Here is a 16198-nt window from a genome sequence, read left to right as displayed (position 1 = left end):
ATGTGTCCCACACATGAATTTTTGCAATGTGAGCAACAAATGATATATATGTGTCGGACACATACGTAATATGTGTACGCATAAAAGCCATGTGTAACCACACATACTATTCATTTGGCTCATAAATTTCAGGTGTGCTTCTGGGTGGATTCTGTTTATGTGTGGTCACATGAAAATCATGTGGAATTTAACATGGAAATTCGTTAATAAAAATGTGTGGAATTCTATTGGTGTAGCATCACAGTTGCAAGTATTTTTGCATTCGTACACCACCGTTCAAACCACAGGAGGAGGAAGAGGTAAAAAAAAAACTACAAATAAATAAAATTATATAGTCAAGGACACTGGCTCGGACACTGGTTATCACAAACGAAGTGACAGACGACTAACTGGCGAAGAAATCCATTAAAATAATGTGGTTAACTGTAATAGAATTTTCTGGGAAGCTTGTGCCATCATCCACCAGATGGGTTAGTTTTTTTGTTTTCATTTGAACAAAGTTGATTTTGTGTACAATGATTCTTTGACAGTGTGCAAAGAGTGTATCATATTGTCATTTTTTTTATGCATTTCAGTTTTGAGTAGAGTGAAAGAGATAGAACCAAAACATTCTAATACATTTGGTGAAAATGCTAGTACAATCCAGTAGTAGTGTTCCCATGTGGTACAATCTAGTAGTAGTGGTGTTGCCATGTGGTACACTGAAAAATTGAAATAGCAGGTTAGTCACCAAAGTTTTCGAGCCGCTCCGTCGGTCACTTCGTTTGTGCTGGTTATATTTAATAAGTGATACTTGGAAAGGAGTCTGGCGAGTTTATCTTTATTATTCGTATATTTGTATCAACGATCTTTTACAGAAGCTGGAAGCTCATATAGTGAATACAAATTCAATTTACTGAATTTAATAGTTTAATCAGCAAAATGCAGTCAATTTTTTAATTTGCTGAAAGATCAGTAAAGAAATATTGCTGATTTTCAGTAAAAGGTTGTCATTTTGACAGAAGTAGGAATTGCTTAAAAATTCAGCAGCATTATTTTGCTGAAACGTTTGCTGATCTTTCATCAAGTCTAAAATCAGCAAAATTTAGCTGATTTTCAGCTCTTTAAATTTGGTGTGTATGTTTGTTTTGATTTGCTATGAAAGTTTTACAGATAAATGAGGTGTTAGTTGTTTTTCCTATGTTTCGAGGGGTGCATCGATTAGCTTGGGACCAAAGACAGTACCAGAGCTGAGCCAAAAAGTTGACCACATTTCTTCGGAACCTTCTGGTCTTAGAGTTACCTCTATGCTTATACCATAGAGGTAATTCTAAGACCAGAAGGACCCGAAGAAACGTGCTCAACTTTTTGGCTCAGCTCTGGTACTCTCTTTGGTCCCAAGCTAATCGATGCACCCCTCGAAACATAGGAAAATCCACGAACCCCCTATTTTATCTGTTACACTTTCATAGCGAATCAAAACAAACATAGTGTAGTACTGGAATTTATACTAGAATGGGGTAAGTTAGTTGATTTGCTTGGGATAAATAGGCTAGTCAAGTAGTGAGCGATTATTCGATTATTCGAATGAAAATCGGCCATCACTAGATGAATGTGAAACGTCATTTCAAATATAAGGACCGTACATAAATAATGATACAATTTGAAACGGACCGGGACTAATCACAAATTATGTCCCCACGGTAACTGAAATAAACACGAGTGTTCACCGGTTGACTATCACACTAAGATTTTGTTTCCGTGTTCGGTAAATTTTACCAAAATCAGAACAGCTGAACGTTCGGTAAAACTTTGACGTTCATTTTAAAAGCTATTGAATTTGAAAATAATATCAAAATATGTTCAACCCTGTTTAAATGATCAAATCTTGTCATGTTAGTGGAGATTTAATTTCAAAGTAGCTGAAATGCAATTGAATTGAATTGCATAAATTTTAACGAAAAGTTCAACTGTTCAGATTTCGGTAAAAATTACCGAAGTCGGCGATAATTGAGTGTGTAGTGCTGTTGTTCCCACTTCGGTGCCAAGATTGAAAATAGTGGGCATGAGTGATCAGTATTCCTCCGATGTTTTCATTGACTACTATAAAGTCAAAATGAAGACATCGCCACAGACAAACAGACATAGCACATTGAATATTTCTCACTGTAAAACATCATTACCGCCATCTGTTGAGCACACTGTGGTGGGCAGTACGGGGTAATAGATGGCGGTAGTGTGTAAACGTCAAACGCAAGGGAATTGACTATGCGCGCCACAGGTGGCGATACTACCAACTACGATACTTTTAAATTGACCGTTAAATGCTTGTTCGATGAACAACTTGCGAGTGTTATGTCGATGTGATATAAATGATGTAAAAGAAGTGAACATGTTTGAAAATCCACGCTTCACTTATAATAATGGTTCCCGCGATTAATGTGTTGAGATGCTTCAAATGTAGAGAATTTGGGCACAAAAGCATGGATTGCAAAAATTGTGATAGATGCTCTAGGTGCAGCCAACAACACAAAACGTCGGAGTGTACGTCAACTGTATTGAAATGAATAAATTGTTTGAAAATGAATGAAGAACGTAAACTGAACTTGGACGTCAACCATGCCGCATTTAGCTCTGAATGTTTGCTCTATAAAAGACTTTTTGATCAGATGAAAAGCAGCTTACGTTTCAATAAATAGCAGCCAAGTTCCAGGAATGTGAATCAATTTGATTTTTTGTATTTGTATATTGCAGGGTTGTCAACAAACTACGTAGCATTACGTCAGATTGTTGAGGAAAAACGTCCTCTTTTAGTTTTATTATCTGAAACTCATATTGTAGAAATTGAAGCTTTTTTTTTTTTTTTTTTTTTTTTGTAATTACTTTATTTGTACAGGCTCAATCGAATAAACTTTACAGAGCCGAGTTATCCTTTGCGTTATACATTGTTACTGTCTTATATTTAAAGATAAAGGAACTGGACCGAGTACTCGCGGCCGTCTCGAGGTTAGTGGAGATTTACAATTTTTTGGATGGGAAAAGGGAAGAAGGAGGTTTTAAATGTGGTTTACGATATAACTATTTAATTAATCCTAAAGCATGAAATTATTTCTATTCATCTTGAAAACAAACATTGAAAAAAAAACCCCCAGACGTACAAAACACAAACTAAACACAAGGTTAATCAAACTTACAATCTAAGGTTAATATCCTTAAAGTAAACATATATGAGTTTCATAAACTCCAAATCGCGTCTAGCCAAAATATCCCAAACTGGAACATTAGGTTGTCTACCTCGAGCCCGAAGGGAATCATAAAAATGTGATCTGACTCCACGATACTCCACACAAGACCAAAGGATGTGATCAGCGTCCTGGTAACCTTGTCCACATTCACAGAGATTGCTGTCTCCCAACCCCACACGGAACAAGTGAGCGTTTAGACAATAGTGATTGGACATGAGACGAGACATCACGCGTATACAGTCTCGACTCAAGTCCAACCCTTTGAACCATGCAAACTTCGACACCTTAGGGATAATTGAATGTAGCCATCGTCCCAAGCTACCCTCACTCCATTGATGTTGCCAGCTAACGAGCGACTGCTGACGATAAATAGAGAAAAATTCACTATAGGCGATCTGTCGATCATAAATGTCGCCTTCCATAGCGCCCACCTTCGCAAGTGAATCCGCCTTCTCATTGCCCAAAATTGAGCAATGCAAAGGGACCCACGCGAAGGTGATGATGAAAGAGCGCACGGATAAATCACTAAGCAGTTCTCGTATTTTCAAGAGAAAATACGAGAAGTGCTTTACCGGCCTAATGGAACGGATAGCCTCGACAGAACTGAGACTATCTGTTGCGGGAGTAAAACAAACACTGTTCCGATAGTTGCGGTGACTGAGCAACTTCAAAGCTGCAAATTTATTTCATATTAGGTTAATAAAGTTGTTTTAAGGTTTTACTTTTGAACTTACATTTTCAGTGTTCGCTCATCCGAAAATAAGGTTATGTTTTTCTCTGCCGCACTTCTCTCATCTAGAACCTGTCGTAAAAGCTTATTACATATCGAGTTACACCAGTTCATATGGTAATTCTTACCGTAGGTACTAATGCTAAGTTATTTTGAACTAATTGAATATAAACGGAATGATTTTACTGGGTATTTAGAGCAAAGTTATCAATTCACTTTTTTTCCTTGTATCGCGCACCAGGTGCCAGGAGTGGACGGTAGCTTCACGTCTGCGTACGCACAGTGGGCACGGCAACATCCCCCCACCCGTGAGCTTCCCCAGTCCCGGAACGGCCATCCTCTTCAGCGGAGATTTGATCCTTTCTCACGTCCAAGAGTGCCAACTTCACGGCTGGCCTTGAAATGATTCCTCTCGCTGTTTGAACAGTGGCCCGTCTGACCTGGTTGTCAGCTCCCTTGGTAGTTTCAAGAATTCGTCCCCTCGTCCAGCTATTTCGTACGTTTTCGTCGATTACTATGACTAAGTCGCCAGGTTCCAACGGTTTCACCTTCTCAAACCATTTTGTACGCCTTGTCAGCATAGGAAGGTACTCGCGTACCCACCTTCGCCAGAATCCATCCACAATGTGTTGTGTTAGTTTCCAGCTATCACGAAGTACACCACCATCGCCTACCAGTGCCGTTTCCGGTTGTTTCACTCCGCTTGATCCGTACAGCAAAAAATGGTTCGGAGTCAGTGCTTCGTCATCGGCTTGCTCCAGGGGCAAATATGGTAGTGGCCGTGAGTTCACTACACCTTCCGCCTCCAACAATATTGTCTCCAAAACTTCGTCGCTAGGGTAACGTGGACTATCGGATATTGTTTTCATGGCCGTTTTCACCGATCTCACTAAACGCTCCCATGGTCCACCCATATGCGGAGCTGCTGGGACGTTGAAATGCCATGTGGTGTACGCGTTGGTAAATGTAGAAGCACATTCCTGGCTTATGTCCCGGATCTTCTGTTGCTCTTCGGACAGCTGGCGATTGGCTCCCACAAAGTTGGTGCCGTTATCCGAATACACTTCAAGGGGAGCGCCGCGTCGTGCCACGAATCGCCGAAAGGCCATGATACAGGATTTTGACGACAGGCTATGCGGTACTTCAAGGTGGACAGCTCTCACAGTTAAACAGGTAAACAGGGCTATCCATCTCTTCACCAAACTTCGACCTACCTTTACCTCCAATGGCCCAAAATAGTCCACACCAACGTATGTGAATGCTCGTACAAATGGTGTGAGCCGAACACTGGGCAGTGGAGCCATCATCGGGGGCTTGGGAACTGCGTGGTTGACCTTACATAGCTGGCATCCCCGCGCAACTTTTCGAATCAAGGTACGAAGTCCGGAAATGTAATACTGTTGTCTCATTTCGTTGTGAACTGTCTCATGATTCGCGTGCAAGAAGCGTCGATGGAAGTTGTCGATAAGCAGCGTCGTAACGTGATGTTTCTTGGGTAGAATCACCGGGTACTTGGTGGAGTAAGACGCTTCTGGAGCCGCTGCAATCCTGTTTCCCATCCGAATTATACCATGGTCGTCCAAGAAGGGAGTTAGTTGGTAGAGAGTACTGGATTTGGCGATCGTTCCTTGCTTTACCAGCGATGCTAGCTCATCCGGGTACGCTTCGGCTTGTGCTTGGCGTAGTACTGTGTATTCGGCTTCCTGGATTTCATTACGTTGCAGGACAGAGCCTCGTCCTTCTGCTGGGATCCTTTTCTTCAGTACGGTAACTGCTCGATGTACGTAGGCCATAGCTCTGACCAGACGGTTCCAGTTGGAAAAACGGCATTCGTTTATCAGCTTCTCCATAACATTGTGTTGGTGCAAAAATACGGGACGAAGTTCTTCACTGGTGGTGGTTGGATTCTCCACTTCCACAGGCCATTCGATACCTTCTTTCGTGAGAAACTCAGGGCCCTTAAACCAGCGGCTATCGGGAGCAAAGGTGGGGCCGGAGACCCACTTAGTGGCTTCGTCAGCAACATTCAGGGAGAGTATCTCCCCCACACGGAATCCCACGAATTGGTGATAGCAACGGCTGTCCGAGCGTAACCATGCCAGCACAGTGGTCGAGTCCGACCATAGGAAACTTTTATTGATCGGAAGTGTTAGCGAAGAACAAACTGTTTGCATTAGTCGTGCCCCAATCATGGCTGCCTGTAACTCCAGCCGTGGAATCGAGAGTGGTTTCAGGGGTGCCACCTTTGTCTTCGAAGCCACCAAAGCGCATCTAGTTCCTTCTGCGCAACGCAGTCGGAGGTATGCCACGCAAGCATAGGCTGATTCGATTGCATCTACAAACACATGTACTTGGAGCTCTCGTAGGGATTCAGACGAAAGATTTCCGAAGTAACATCGAGGCACCTGAACTTCTCCAATGAGTGCCAATAGCTCCGACCAACGGTACCACATATCAAGCAAGTTCTCAGCAATCGGTTCGTCCCAATTGGTTCCGGATCTCCAAATCTCCTGCATCAATATTTTCTCATGGATGGTGTAGTGGGAAATGAATCCAAGTGGATCGAACAACTTCATTACCATTTGGAGCACCTGTCGCTTGGTGGGTATCACGGTTCCGTTGAATAGTTGTTGGATTTGTAGACCAGATGCGTCGAAAGTGAATACGTCCTTGATTGGGTCCCAAATCAATCCAAGTACTCGTTCAGAAGTGACTTGCTTGTCGGAATTGATCGGTTTGTCTGATGTCGATGCTTCAGGCTCTCCTAGAGCAGCTAGAACTTCGGGTACATTTGATCGGAATTTGTGGATTTCAAACCCTGCTGCTGCGTGAATAGTCTTCACCTCCTTCACGAGCTGCACCGCTTCGTCGACGGTATCCATACTGTCCAGGAAATCATCTACATAATGGTTTTTAGTGATGGCCTCGACAGCTCTGGGATAGATGGTAGCGTACTCTTCTGCGTTTTTGTTTTTTATGAATTGCGCTGAGCAGGGCGAGCACGTGGCACCAAACGTGGCGACATCCATAATGTAGATTTCGATGTTTCCATCCGGGCTGCTTCTCCAGAGAAATCGTTGGAACTTCGTATCGTTTACTCGAATCCAGATTTGGTGAAACATCTCACATATGTCACCACATACTGCAACATTTCGTTCTCTGAATCGGAGAATGACCGCCACTAAAGATGTAAGAAGATCCGGTACTTTTAGAAGTAGGTCGTTGAAACTAACACCTTCCACCTTCGCGGCAGCGTCCCAGATCAGACGGATTTTCCCAGGCTTTCTTGGATTCACGACTACTCCTAATGGAAGGTACCATACACGTTGATGATCCGTCTGCTCGAGCTCTTCCTTTGTTGCCTTGTGAGCGTATCCCTTCTTCACGTAGCTTTCGATCTGCTCGTTCACTTTTGCAGCTAGTTCCGGATTTCGTGCCAGGCGCTTCTCCAGACTCTTCAATCGTCCTTTTGCCATGGGCAGGCTGTCAGGAAGCACGGGATCATCAACCCTCCACAGCAGCCCTGTTTCATAGTGTTTCCCTTTGCGGACTGTAGTTTGTTCCAAGATTTGGAGTGCGCGTTTATCTCCCTCGCCCTCAAGCTTCTTGGTAACGGCACTTTCTTCGACAGCAAAGTAGCTTCGCATCATGTCGTGGAGCGATTGATTGCTTACAGGTTGAACATAGTGAAAATTCAGGTTCGCTGATGTAGGGACGCTATCAGATTCCTTCCCAAGCGCACACCAACCCAGCCGCGTCTTGACAGCAATGAGCCCACCGTTTCTTCTTTCTCGTGTCTTCAAAGCAGTGAGCAGTCTTACATGTTCCAATCCTATGATCATACGCGGTACGATGTTCGAATAGCTTTGTAGAGGTAATCCCCTCAGATGAGGATGCTGATCGGCTAGCCCTTCGTAGTTGAAAGTCTGCTTGGGTAGATTCAGCTCATCGACGGTTTGAACATTCTCCATGGGGTACTTTTTGTGCGAGCTCTCACCGGCGATGGTCAAACTGACGCGCTTCGATCCCTTCTCTTCTCTGGAAATTTTCCCAGTCCACGACAGCCATAACGAAGAAGAAGGCCCATCAATTCCTAGCTGCTCGGCGACCTCAGCCTCCAGAAGAGTTAAGCTTGATCCTTCGTCGAGAAATGCAAAGATGTTCACAACTTTACCATTCCCAAACAGCTTCACAGGGAGATACCTGAAGAGAGAGTACGATTTACCGCAGTGATGGTTCTGGTGAGCATGCAATCCGTCGTTAGAAGATGAAACTTCCGACAAAACTTGATCCGTTTGCTGGGCGTACTGAGCGTGCAGAAGCTGATGGTGACGTGACCGGCAACCTTCGAGTCCACATTCCTTCTTCGACCGACACGGCCATTTTCGATGAGGCACCAAACAGGTCCGACAAAGGTTCTTCTGCCGAATGGCCTTCCAGCGAGCGTCGATGTCAAGTGCTTTAAAGGATTGGCAGCTCGCTATTTGGTGGTTTGCATCTTCACAGTAGGTACATCCTTTGAGTGGTCGATCCTGGGCAACTTCCGGGTTCCGTTCCTGCTCATTTGATGATTCTTGAGTGTGAATGAAGAGTTTTTCCTTGTGCTTGTCGGATCGACTCTCCTTCGTGTTAATTTGCAGAGATTCTGTATTGAGCATGAGATCAGAAGCCAGGCCCACTAGATTTGACATAAAGTGGTTGAATGTCGCCAAGTTGACATCTGTTTGTGATTGTTTATAACTACCCCACTGCAGTTTCATGTGGGTGGGTAGCTTCTCCACGAGCTCGTTCAGAAGCATTGGATTCGTGAGATGGTTTTGCTGTTCCGCAATGATCATGTGATCGATCAAATTTTGAACCGCCAGTCCGTAGTCAACTATTGACCTGAGGTTATCTGCCTTCGGGGCAGGGGCAGCTCGTACACGCTTGAGGAGTGAATTTATTAGAAGTTCCGGTCTTCCATAAAGCATGCGAAGGGTTTCCATGACACTGGGAACCGAGGAAGGCAGCAGCAAGCGGCTTCTTACTGCTTCTAGAGCGTTTCCTCGCAAACATCGTTGGAGTCTGGCCAGATTTTCGGCGTCGCAGTAACCACAAACCTCTGTGGAGTTTTTAAAACTGCTATAGAAAATAGGCCATTCTTCTGGAACGCCCGAGAAGATAGGCAAGTCTCTCGACATGACCTGACGAGCGGCTATCTGAGAAGCATTGGGTCCAGGTGGCACTGAAACCTGTTGGCTATTTCCCGGTCCGTATGGGTTTATCCCTAGCGAAACAGGAGCTGTTCGGTTATTCGATAGCGTTGCGAACGTGTTCGAAACCCAGATGTACTGAATCAGGATTCCAACTGGGTACAGTTGACGGAAATGGATAAACGTTGGATCTGCCTATGGGTTCATATCCCATCGTTGTCATTGGGAGATTCTTTTGCATCGAACTTCCTTGGGTTGCAAATACTTCCGTAGCTACTACCGGCATCCCAGATGAAAACGTTGGAATTGTAGTAGTCCTCATGGATGTTCCCCAGGGAAATGTGTTGGCAGACGTACGTGGAAGGTAGCTCGTTGGTTGCACATGTTGGTTGTTCGCTTGAGGTGCCGTCGTACTGTCGAACGTTCTCGACGAAAATGCTACCGCTGGAGGTGCTACTCTGGATAGTGCTTGACCGACCATGGAAACAGATGGATTCTTCAACTGTGCCGGAGTAGAAACGGTTTTCGGTCCGCTTCCTACGGGAGACTCTTCCAACTTCCTCGAAACTGACTGTGCTTCAGAGGTAGGAATTAAACGTACTTTCCCTTGCGTTGCTCCGGTTATTCCGCTGCTGTATGGTACACTAGGCAGTCTGGGATCCATATTGTTGATGGTGCTAGCAATCGCCTCGTCCTCCAACCATTTTCCAACCTCTGCTGCTTCGACTTCGCGCTCACATTACTTCTGTTGCTAGCCAAGTCTTCTTCTTCCTCCAGCTGCATCAATATGTCGAACTTTTCCTTCAAATACTTTTCTTCCTCTTCTAGCCGCTTCATTTTCAGCTTGTTCTGTTGCTCCAGAAGCTCCAGCTGCAGTTGTGCCCGTCGAGACCTTTTGCTCGACGCCGATGTGTACGCCGTAACGGCAGAAATAGCTTTTTCCTCCTCCGCTACTGCTAATGCTGTGGGTCGGCATTTCTCGCACCTCCACGACCGATTCGGATCGGCAATCGAATCCGATACACCAGCACATCCGAAGTGTTCCCAAGTTTCGCAAGCGTCACATCCGACCATATTATCAGCAGTGTCGGGTTTATCGCACTTCTGGCAGTGATTTTCATCCTCCGGCGATACTAGCGGCATTTCGATTTCAATCCCACTCGGGAAATTGAAAATCTTTGAAGTTTGTTGCGGGAGTAAAACAAACACTGTTCCGATAGTTGCGGTGACTGAGCAACTTCAAAGCTGCAAATTTATTTCATATTAGGTTAATAAAGTTGTTTTAAGGTTTTACTTTTGAACTTACATTTTCAGTGTTCGCTCATCCGAAAATAAGGTTATGTTTTTCTCTGCCGCACTTCTCTCATCTAGAACCTGTCGTAAAAGCTTATTACATATCGAGTTACACAAGTTCATATGGCAATTCTTACCGTAGGTACTAATGCTAAGTTATTTTGAACTAATTGAATATAAACGGAATGATTTTACTGGGTATTTAGAGCAAAGTTATCAATTCACTTTTTTTCCTTGTATCGCGCACCAGGTGCTTTTTCGTTTTGACAGTTTCTCGCGCTAATCGTTCGAGGGAGTGGACGGTAGCTTCACGTCTGCGTACGCACAGTGGGCACGGCAACACTATCCGTAAAAATAAAGTAGTGGTCTGGAAGAAGTGAAGCAATAGTTTCCAAAGTGTAGTGAATTGCTGCCAGTTCAGCCACATACACAGAACAAGGAGCTTCAAGTTTTCGAGAGGCGCTATGAAATTCATTAAATACACCAAAACCAGCGGACTCCTCTATTAGAGATCCATCTGTGAAAAACGTTCTTGCAGAATCAACATGGCCAAACTTTGCAGCGTATAATGACGGAGCAATCATAGGACGATGATGCTCTGGAATTCCGCGGATTTCCTGCGTCATAGATAAATCAAAATTCACTGAATTGCCGAAATCGGAGAAGACTACACGATTGGGAATATTTCTTGAAGGGCTGACATCCTGTGTTAAATATAGGTAGTACAAAGTCATAAAACATGTTTGAGGATTTAGCTCCAGAAGCTTCTCAAAGTTTTCGATCACCAGTGGGTTCATTACTTCGCAACGGGTGAGGAGCCTCAGAGATAACTCTGAAAAACGGACGGATAGTGGCAACATGCCCGCCAGCACTTCGAGACTCATAGTATGAGTCGAGTGCATGCATCCTAACGCGATACGAAGACAACGATACTGGATCCGTTCCAGCTTGATGATGTGCGTTTTAGCTGCCGACTGGAAGCAAAAACTGCCGTACTCTAAAACCGATAAAATCGTTGTCCGGTACAACGTCAGAAGATCTTGTGGATGGGCTCCCCACCACGTTCCGGTAATTGATCGAAGGAAATTGATCCTTAGTTGGCATTTTCTTCTCAGATACTCAATGTGGGATCTCCAGGTGCATTTGGAATCGAACCAGACCCCGAGATATTTAAAAGACATGGAATGGGTGATCGGTTTACCCAAAAGTTGAAGCTTTGGTTGTGCTGGGCTATGCTTCCTAGAAAAAACGACCAACTCAGTTTTCTCCGTGGAGAATTCGATACCTAGCTGAGTAGCCCAAGTAGACAAATTGTCCAAGGTATCCTGTAAGGGTCCTTGCAGGTCAACCTCTTTTGGCCCTGTGATAGACACTACGCCGTCATCTGCAAGTTGTCTCAACGTGCAATTGTCACTAAGACAGGCATCAATTTCTCTAACGTAGAAATTGTACAAAAGGGGGCTTAAACATGAGCCTTGGGGGAGACCCATGTAGCTAAATCGAAAAGCTGTAGAGTTTCCATGAGAAAAGCTCATATGTTTTTCTGACAGCAAATTGTACAAAAAATTATTCATTAATGGAGACAATCCACAAGCGTGGAGTTTCTCTGAAAGAACTTCAACGGATACTGAATCAAAAGCCCCCTTGATATCCAAGAACACAGAAGCCATTTGCTCTTTCTTAGCAAAAGCCAACTGAATTTCCGAGGAAAGCAACGCGAGACAGTCGTTCGTTCCCTTACCCCTACGGAAACCAAATTGAGTATCTGAAAGAAGGTGGTTCGTCTCAACCCATTTGTCGAGGCGAAAAAGGACCATTTTCTCCATCAATTTCCGAATACACGACAGCATCGCGATGGGCCGATACGAATTGTGATCCGACGCGGGTTTATCAGGCTTTTTAATGGCTATCACCCTCACTCGTCTCCAATCGTCGGGAACAATATTGAGCTCCAAGAACTGATTGTACAAGTTCAACATGCGCCTCTTAGCGACGTCTGGGAGGTTTTTCAGCAAGTTGAACTTGATTCTATCAGATCCCGGGGCAGAATTGCCACACGAAAGGAGAGCGAGTGAAAGTTCGACCATTGAAAAAGGCTGACTGATTTCGTCTACCGAATTCGCGGTTTCGTGAGGAATCAACTGCGACGGCACGGAATCTGGACACACTTTTCGCGCGAATTTAAGAATCCATTGATCCGAGCATTCCTCGCTTTCGTTGTTAGTAGACCGGTTACGCATTCTTCGCGCCGTACTCCAAAGCGTATTCATAGACGTTTCGCGCGACAATCCGTCTACAAACTGCCACCAGTAACCCCGTTTTTTGGCCTTGATGAGGCTCTTGAGTTCGCGTTCAAGAGATGTGTATGCGTCGAAATGCTCGCGTGTTCCGCGTTTCCGAAAAAGTTTAAACGCGTCGGACTTTTTACGGTAAACCTCCGTGCATTGTTGATCCCACCAGAGCGATGGTGTTTTCTTACGAATAGACGATCACGGCACCGGTCGTGTTTGAGCTTGAAGTGCGCTGTCGACGATGAGATTAGAGAGGAAATTATATTCCTCCAACGGCGGAAGCTCTTCCACTGACGATACTGTATCGTCTATCGCGGATTGGAACTTAGTCCAATCGATGTTACGGGTTAGATCATACGCGACGTTAACGGATTCTGACGAGTTGAACCCACTGGCAATCGAAATTTTGATCGGCAAATGATCACTACCGTGCGGATCCTGGATTACATGCCAAGTGCAATCCAACGATAGTGAATTGGAGCAAAAGGTGAGGTCTAATCTGCTACCATTCGAGGATGGACCAGCCAAACGTGTTACTTCTCCATTGTTAAGGATTGTCATGTTGAAGTTGTCGCAGAGATCATAAATCAAAGTAGAACGGTTATCATCGTACAGTTCCCCCCAGCCTGTACCGTGGGAGTTAAAATCTCCCATGATCAACCATGGAGCGGGAAGTACCGCACATATGTCGAAAAGTTGTTTGCGATTAACAGAGACTCTAGGAGCAATATATACAGAAGCAATACAAAGGCTCTTACCTTTAATGGTAGCCTGACATGCGACAACTTCAATACCGGGGAATTCGGGAAGATTCACTCTATAGAAGGAATGGCACTTTTTGATCCCCAAAAGTACCCCTCCTCCACGTGAATCCTCACGATCCAATCGAATAATGTTAAAATCGTAAAAAGGGAGATCAATTTCTGAAGAGAGCCATGTTTCACAGAGGGCAAATGCATCGCAATTATTGTTATGGACTAAATACTTGAACGAATCTAATTTCGGAATAAGACTTCGACAATTCCACTGTAGAACAGTGATCAAATCCCCGACCTCGTTTGGAAAATTATCCATCGAAGGAGATGATAGCTGCAAGAAGGGGCCATTTTGAAGTCAATTGCTTCAAGAAGGATTTCACAGTGGGAAGCAATGTGAGGACAATGCTTTTCAGAGGATCAGAAATGTTGAGGTATTTGAGAATACCGTCCACAATGTCATCAAATGAGAACAACCCAGATGAAGAAGGGGTTTCTGTTCTTAAAATTGGGGCATCAGGGGTTTTGGATGTCCCCGGAAGTGGTGGAAAATCCTGGGTATAGTCAGTTCTGCGGAATCCAGGAGGAGTAGAAGTCTCCTTTTTTCCACCACTCCTTGATTTAGGCAAGCTGATTTGGGGTTCTTTATTTGCAACAATCCGCGAACGGATGCGCTTTCGTTTCCGTGCAGAACCTTCCGGAAAACTGAAAGAAGTTCCCTCCTCAGCCAAGTCAGAGTCAGTCTCGTCATCTGACAAAAGAGAAAAGGGATTTTTGTCATTGGTCGATGGCGTGGCTGTCTTAAGCATTTCTGCAAAAGACCGCCTGGAACGTTCCTTAAGGGAGCGTTTCATTTTGTCCCCGAGCTGTTTGTACGCCGGGCACGACGAGAGAGCATGAGGAGGAGTTCCGTTGCAGTACACGCATTTTGGTGCAGTAGCTGCGCAGGCGCCATCCTCATGCTTCTCCCCGCATGTGGAGCAGCGTGCCTTGTTGCCGCAGTGGGAGGCCGTATGTCCCAACCGCTTACAATGCTGGCAGTTCATGACCCGAGGTACAAACAACCGCACAGGAAGACGAAGTTTTCCCAGCTCGATGTATTGAGGAAGGGCAGATCCAGAAAAGGTCACCCGAAACGAGTCTGTGGGGGTAAAACTCTTTTTACCCTCGCTGAGCGATACTGACTTCATTCTATGAACGGCCAGTATCTTTACCGGAGGAAGCAAGGGGTTCTTGAATCGGCCAACCGCTTGCTTCTCCAGTATCTCGGGGTTCAGACTCGCCTCAGTGACCACGCCTTCGATCTCCACATCAGAGGCTGGAATGTACACCCTATATTCCAGTGTGAAAAATTGGGAAACAGCAATTTCATTGGCCTGTTTCAGGTTAGCGACGGTCACACGAAGTTTGTTGTGCCTAACCTTCGTTATTTCGGTCACGGCAGAGAATCGCTTTGTCAGATCATCAGATATCTGAACAACATTCAAGGGTTTGTTTTTGGGCTGAAAATAGACAACCCATGGGCCAGTCGAGTCATTCGGGTAGGCCCGCAATCTGGTGCTTTTCTCAGCCAGCCCATCGACAGACTGAGACGACGAACCAGGGATGACATCATCATTCTTCTGAGATGAATGGTCATCCATGTCGTCTTCTGACAAAACATCCATTTTGTTCAACTAGTGGGAGCGCAAAACGCTCTCCCACTGAACGCACAGACACAATACACAGAAAACACTACAAACACAGAAATACAAAATGAAAATTTAACAAATGGGGGAGTAAAAGAAACAAGAAAAAAACAAAAACTTATCTGATAATCCTATACTACTACCACCGAGCGTTATATGTGTAGGCGTTTACACAGATGGCTGGGAAGCGACGCGCAGCGTGGATGACCTTCGCTGTGGTGCACTTGATCGAGGCGCGGCACTCAGCGCACACAGGCGCACGATGAATGATGAACGATATAGATGTAGAAACGGGTGCTCACACTCGATGATGATGATACGTGAGCGGGTATGCGTAAGCGCGTATGCGTGACCACGCAACGATGATGCCCAAATTTGTTTGCGAATTTCCAATAGCACGGATTAATCTTTCCGAAAATGACACTTTCTACTAAAAAAAACTCACTTTTCGATCAATTTACCGGGAACTATGCCAGGAGTCACTTAGTGAGAAAAAAACTGATAAATTATATCAAGCGAACACCGAAAAAACTTCCAAAACAACGGAGCGCGAAACAAGTCGACCGTACTTCTTGCTAGGACGCAGTGGGATGAAATTGAAGCTTTTGATCAGTATAGTATTCCGGGATATATTGTTGCTGCTTGATTATCACATTCTAGACACACTGGCGGTGTTGCTATTTATGTCAAAGAATTAGTTCAATTCGACCTTCGTATCAACGAAGTTATCGATGGTTACAGTTGTGCGTGGCATGAAAATAGGTAATTATGGTGTTTTGTATCATTCTCCCAGTTCTAGTGACCAGCGTTTTGTTGAAGTTTTAGAGAACTGGCTCGAGACATTCCTTGATTCTAGTAAATTAAATATATTAGCTGGTGATTTTAATATTAATTGATTTGATAACCATAATTCGAATAATTTGAAGCGTTTAGCTGAGTTTTTATATTTCAAGCAAACGGTAAATGAGTATACGCGTGTTTCCAGGCACAGTAAAACTTTAATTGACCACGTTTATTCTAATTTT

General features: G+C 44.4%; 1 protein-coding gene and 1 long non-coding RNA gene across 3 annotated transcripts in view; one reads left to right on the top strand and one right to left on the bottom strand.

Moving 5' to 3' along the window:
* Nucleotides 1-16198, top strand: part of LOC135713420 (glutathione hydrolase 1 proenzyme-like) — a 117398-nt gene that overhangs the window by 43862 nt on the left and 57338 nt on the right. The gene's annotated exons all lie outside the window — the stretch shown is intronic.
* Nucleotides 3217-4164, bottom strand: LOC135713421 (uncharacterized). Its single transcript, XR_010518735.1, has 3 exons — nt 4083-4164; nt 3959-4026; nt 3217-3897 (listed from the first exon to the last, which is right to left on the bottom strand). It is a non-coding gene; the product is annotated as an uncharacterized LOC135713421 (long non-coding RNA).

This window comes from Ochlerotatus camptorhynchus, unplaced genomic scaffold (genome assembly GCF_037179485.1).
Source record: "Ochlerotatus camptorhynchus isolate MF236.1 unplaced genomic scaffold, CSIRO-AGI_Acam_v1.1 ptg000555l, whole genome shotgun sequence".
In the NCBI taxonomy this organism is placed as follows: Eukaryota; Metazoa; Arthropoda; class Insecta; order Diptera; family Culicidae; genus Ochlerotatus; species Ochlerotatus camptorhynchus.
The sequence above is the reverse complement of the archived record's forward strand: the minus strand, read 5'-3'. Positions and strand labels throughout refer to the sequence as shown.